Source organism: Opisthorchis viverrini (assembly GCF_000715545.1).
Source record: "Opisthorchis viverrini unplaced genomic scaffold opera_v5_1, whole genome shotgun sequence".
Lineage (NCBI taxonomy): Eukaryota > Metazoa > Platyhelminthes > Trematoda > Opisthorchiida > Opisthorchiidae > Opisthorchis > Opisthorchis viverrini.
The window spans coordinates 1,587,664-1,593,864 of record NW_008751657.1 but is presented as its reverse complement, the minus strand read 5'-3'; the positions used below and the strand labels follow the sequence as shown (position 1 = coordinate 1,593,864).

Genomic DNA, 6,201 nt, shown 5'->3' with positions numbered 1-6,201 from the left:
AGTTTTTGGTAGAGCAGTTGGTTCAGGTTGCTTTCAGGAATCCCAACTTCCTGGTAGCTCGCATCAACTGAAGTTTACAAACGCCCCGAGATCCCAAAACTAGTCTCTTCGTCAATAATTGATAAACCCTTTCATCGATGAGGATTGGAGAAATATGAGAAAATGGAGGTTATATGCTACATCACCCCTGGAATTTCGGCTCCATCTCTTTCCAAAACATTTCTGTATGCTACATCACCCCTGGAATTTCGGCTCCATCTCTTTCCCAAAACATTTCTGGTGCAACAAAATCAGGGCAAATAATCCGAAAACTACATCGCACAAGGGCCTTGTTTTGTATGAAAGATATGGCTCAGCTTTGCGCATACATGGACAGACAAGCCAGTATAAAGGTACTACTTCAATCTTTACCATCCCTTGATCGACAAAAGGAAAACGGCACAAGCCTGTCAAATCCGACCGTGCCACCAAGTGTCTAGTTTTATTATCATATGACCGCCAATAATTTGAGCTCGATTTAACGACAAAAGTTGCCCTTTTTGGACTTCCGCTTGGAATATTTTACCGACACGGAAGACGTCAACTAGATGTCATCCCGCTGATGAAACGCATGAGAAAACTGAGGACCCTCGTTTGATGCGGTGGCATCCCACTGTGGTGAAATTTTCAGCAAAGGCCTTCGGGTAATTAGCTTTGTTTTATTCTAGCTCGACCTGCAGGAGAGCAGTGTGTGACACATGTGAAGATAGCTACTAGAATTCCTTACTTGAAACTGCACTTAACAGGTGCATTCTCAGGGGTTTGTACCCATTGCTGTTGAGGTTTCGGGATGAGAAGCTGATTTTCCGATGGGCAGACGTCGTCTCCCCTGCCTAAGCCCCGTCTAGTATTCAAATCAACTACAACCATGTTAGCGTTTAATACGGCGTTGAGGGCAACACGGAGCTCAGTACCTGATGGCCTTTTGACCGAATTCACCTCACCTCCAGACTAGGCTGAGAAGTGGTCATTCTTTTATATCTCCATCGCACGATCCTGTTAGGTTCATCTATGCACAGCCACGGTAAAAATGTTGAATGAATGTTGAATCCAAGTATTGCAGTCTCCGAAGGCAGGGTTACTCAAGCTCAGCCAAAATCACGGCCCGGTAATTCACATGATCTTGCGCTTTGAAAATGTCAAAAACGGCATGTGACGCACAGCAAATGTCCACTTTTATGAGGATAATTTTGCCTCCGATTTTGTGCTTGTCCACTTCACAGTACTGAGGGTGCGTCTGAAATTTTCCCGATAACATGATCGGAGATGATTACCACCCGTTTGACCACCATCGCATTCACCAAAGAAGACCATAATCACATTGCCGCGTTTCGGGAAGCTTTCAGATTTTTCTTATGCTGCACCTGAACATTTCAGATTTGTATTTTGTTGAGGACTGATTTGTTGCCTCTAATTATTTAATTTCGCACCCTCAGCAGAGACACTCATAGGCAGTGAACGATCTAGATGAAATCATTTCTCCGTGAATGCAGTCCCGCTTCACTGGATAAGGGCTAGCTGAACCAGCAGTGTTGTCAAAAAGAGCGATTGGCTTTTACACCCTCAAATGATGTTGCCAATGCAGTGATAGTGAAGAAGTTTGGAGCTTGCATTAACCTAGCAGCTAAAGTGGGAAAGGTAATGGCTAATTTTTAGGCTTTTTCCTTGAGAAAGGTGAAAGATGTCCGTATATTGTGTGCCATGTTTCAAGAAGAAAATTAACGAAAATTTCAGCGGGCAGAAGAACGACATTTGTCTTGGGGTTTTCCAGTGCGTTTGGGAATTGCCAAGCAGGCGGCAGTTTGCTGGAGCTTTGGCAGTGATTATTTGGAAAATATTAAGTCACCTCACAATTTGAAACATTCAGGTTCGGGGTTCTGTTTAACACCGACCATCGGTGTACTTTAGCGAGCTGGACCATTGTTTTGGTGAAAAGCGTGTGCGTTTGTGTGTTTCAAGTTTACGAAAGAGGGTAAAATTTTGGCTGAGGGAAATCGGTTTCGCCAAGCGGCTGCATCTGCGCAGCACTTCTGGTAAAGATCATACCACCGTAACCTACGCTCCATTTTTCAGCTCACCAAGTTTCATTGTCCACCAAAGCAATCATACCTCCTGCGGAAAAATTCTGTTGGGCTACTTTCCTAGCACTACAGGGACCCCGGGATGCTTAGATTTTGCTTAAAAGTTTGGACTTGTATTGTGTCTGTCGTAACCCACCTGTAACACGTCATAGCTCTTGAAAATTCAACTCAATTGTGCGAATGCTGAGTTTCCTTAGTTCCGGTTCCGAACTGAACTGAGCGGTGAAATCGTATTAGCTGAGGTGCTGAGTATTCGCACAACAAGATTGGATTTTCGAAAGCTGTGTATCCCTAATGGACTAAAAGAGAAAGGCAATTGAGGTTAGAGTACGAATCCAAACATTTGAGCCCCATCTAGGCACCCCGGGCTCCCAGCAATCCTGGGAAACTATTCTTCCAGGCTATTTCCGCCAAGGGTATGATTGTTCCAGAGGACATTGGAACTTAGTGAGCTGCAAAAATATGAACGTAGATTAGGATGATTTTTGGTGTGAGCCGGTACGCAAAAATCCAACATTTTGACGTAAAAAGTTTTATTCTGTTTGTAAAGTTTTTCCGGCTATGAACATTGTGCGGACCAATACAACAAACACCTAAATGCATGTTCTCCGGGGATGTCAAATGAAGGAAAAAGTATTGCCTTCAGTTGATAAACTGAAAGAAAAATAAAGCTATGAAGCAGAATAATGTCTCTCGTACGTGGAATGTTCCACAATGTGCTCATGAATCGAAATTTGGGAATATTTTTAAACACGAAGATGACTTGATGCCCACTTTTTTCCAACACATCAGCACGGCCTATGAGGATTCATATGGAATAGCTGTGGGAATGTTTTTGTATGGGAGGGGAAACAGATGATATGCAAGCGCACAGAGAGAAGAGTATTTTGAAAACAGCTCAGAAAAGTACACGTGAAAAAATCTGGCGTAGCGCCAGCTTTACATAAGGTTCTGCTTGTGGCAACAGAAATTCACTTCCCATCCTTCATTAGACTCCAGCAGATCAAAGAAGGACAAAACCAGTAGCTGGCCTTTGGAGAGTTTTCGGAGAACTTATGAGTGGAGTTTTATGCCAGGGAGGTATGCAGCAGTATCTGAATTATGCCAGGGAGGTATGCAGCAGTATCTCAAATATCGTATCAACTGAAATATGAAACGACCTCCATGCAAATATTTAGTTGAGTAGTAGTAAAAATGAGACTTGGATGAATCTCCCAAGAAAATTGCAGATGGATGCATTTCGCGACACTGGTGGTTAGGGTATAACTCTTAAATGAAGCCTGGTCACGCCCATGAAAGCTTTGATTTTGACCTCAAGCCGTTCCGAGTCGAGTGTGCCCACGTTCTTGTTACCGACTGAATGTTCTGCGCCTACTGAACAGAAATCGATTACGAATTCAGTGGACAGCTGCCTTGAGTGAAAAGTTGAAAAGTCTAAATGCTGCAAGTTGAAGGGCGACATAGAATCTGAGGCAGATGGGTCGTCTTGTCAACTGCAGAAAAAGTTTAGAAAATGGCTCCAAATGAAGTTTCGGTGAGGAAAGAAGCAATCTGGACGTGTGCGCTTTGAACTCCCTGCCCCGACTGCGATGACGTACACCAAGCATTTATTGTTGAAGGGTTCATTAATATACACCAGTTCCCTGGTTTTATCGATCATTTCCAATAAAATAGATGACTGGAAGTAATTGGCCGGGCCCTTACCTACAAATATTTACATACGAATATGAAAAATGGAGGAATTTGAAAACGAAATAAATCTGGACATTGAGTTTTCATCAGCATCACACTGTATCGACATTGAATGGTGAAGCCTTGGATGAAGTGAGCCTATTTTAACTTATGCACGTAGTAGAATATCTCCGGAAATTGAAGATCGATATACTGCACTGACATATTTATGAATAAGGTGGCAAAAATTTCCCACTCCCCTCACGGAGAGTATGTGGTACGACCTTTCAACCAACCTAATTTATTCCTGCGTACCTAAGCTAGACGAAAAGCGGCATGCCTGTTCTTATCGGCTTTCTTACTCGTGAATACCTGCTACCAACAATGATACGTGCGATGCGATCGCGAATCGTTGATCCTTTTGGCTCTGAGGTACATATTTTGCCGGAAGACCCATATGGGGAAGCTATGGCGATGCTTACACGGTTTGAAAGCCTAGTCAAACGGTACACGAGATTTCAACTGGCCTTTTACTTGTTTCCAAAGCCCCTCGTACGAGGCACAATATACTCGGAAGAAATATGGATGCACCAAATTTATCTCCTCTATCCTATTACAAAGCATCCTCATTGCTTTTTGCCCACCGATGCTAATTTCATCAGGCACCATTAGGATCAACCATGGTTGCGTATTTAGCAATACAAGTAACCTTTCGGTCTACTCTTGCACACAGTGGAGCAGGATTTCTCTTGGTGTTAGAAAGCAGTGATCCGCATAAACTCAATAGGTCCTAGCGGAGAGGCACCTAACAGGCGCGATATCCGAGGAGTTGTCTATGTATAAGCCCATAACACGTAAAGCACCCAACCGGCCTTAGAGGCCCGACTGTCAAATTCACCAACACAAGTCCCATTGAGCCAGCGTCTGACTTCACCTCTGCATGTTGTATCAACGATCGATCAATCCAGCCGAGTCGGTGGCTTGATCACCTCCACATTACAAGTTGCACGCATGCACAATTTTAAGGGTGCGCCACGGAGCCTACATGAACAGTCATTTGAGCGCCGAACTTGAATGTGCACTGTTTGATGCCGGATACTCGTTTAGCCAGTGAGTCGATTTCAGCTGGCTACGATTTCAGTCAGACCAACAGTAGCATGATCCGCGGTTTGCGTAAAACTCATCGGTGATTGCCTGTTGAGGCTAAAGCAATATCAATGATTGGGTCATAGTTGGCTGACAATGAAAGTTCAAGAAGACTTAGGCGTCGCAAACAGCACGTTATGAAAGGTAATCATCGGCGAATTGATGACGGACGCAAATGGTACTATGAGGTAGCAACATTGTAAACAATTTGTAAGGCGTTTTGCTTTACAGCTGGTATACATGATGAGCATATTTTCAGATTTTCTAAAACCACCATTTGGCAACGCCAATCCCCGTTATCCTACTGTCCCAATTCCTGATGGTGTGATGTTCGGCAATCCACATCCTAGGGTTTTCATCGTTTGGAAGTCTAAAACCTTGTCGGATTTGACTAGCTTAGACCACGAACGAGTACGTTTTACCAAATAAAGGTGACGGAATCTACCACAGCTGGACACATCACTGGTGACTCATTTCCAATTTTTTCATGGCCACCAAATTTCCTAGTTAGCGATTCTCGTTATTAAGTAGGCAGTCGAATAACAAACGCAATTTTCAACAAAATATGTCCGAAAAGGTCGGAATCAACTTGAGGATAACGGAGCAGTTCAGGAATGAGTTGGAAATTATATTCCCTCCAGTCTTGTGTTGAAGAGGGGGAGAGAGAATAAATTTCGGTAACACACATTGTGAATTTGATGTTTTATTTTTACTTCAAAGATTTTGACAACGTTCCTGCTTCCGTTGAGTGGGCTTTGAAGTAAAAAGGGTCACCACAACAGGAAAACCTATGGACATGATGCCTTTTCGCTTTGCTTCCCAAAACTTACAGACATAACTTCACTTAGCATGGTGAACTAATTTGGCGAATGCTACCTGTCGCTAAATCATCTGTTCGATCTTGTTTTCTGTCTAGGTAGGTTTTGGTACTTTGCGTTCGTTCGTTGCACTATGATACTTCCAAATACTCGATTGTATTTGTTTTACTTTTGTGAGTATGTAAATACACTGTCGCTAATATTTCTACCTGTTTGCAAGGAAGCGGCTTTCCACAAACGGAGGCAAGCTCTCCGTTTTCGCCGCGCGTTCTGTATGCTCAAATGACTGTAAAGTTATGTTATAGTACTCCGAAACAAAATTATAGATGACAAATTTTACCTCCCCACCAATCCAACTCAAGCTTGTAGGTCGCGTGCGTGTTGCTAATGGAGCAAGGAGCGCGCGTGCACACACACACACACACACACACACCATAATGCTTAAA

At 43.3% G+C, this 6,201-nt stretch overlaps 1 protein-coding gene across 1 annotated transcript in view; it reads right to left on the bottom strand.

Annotated features, from left to right (window-relative positions):
* Positions 1 to 6,201, bottom strand: part of T265_00018 (hypothetical protein) — a gene marked incomplete at both ends in the record, with an annotated part of 36,280 nt that overhangs the window by 5,681 nt on the left and 24,398 nt on the right. The gene's annotated exons all lie outside the window — the stretch shown is intronic.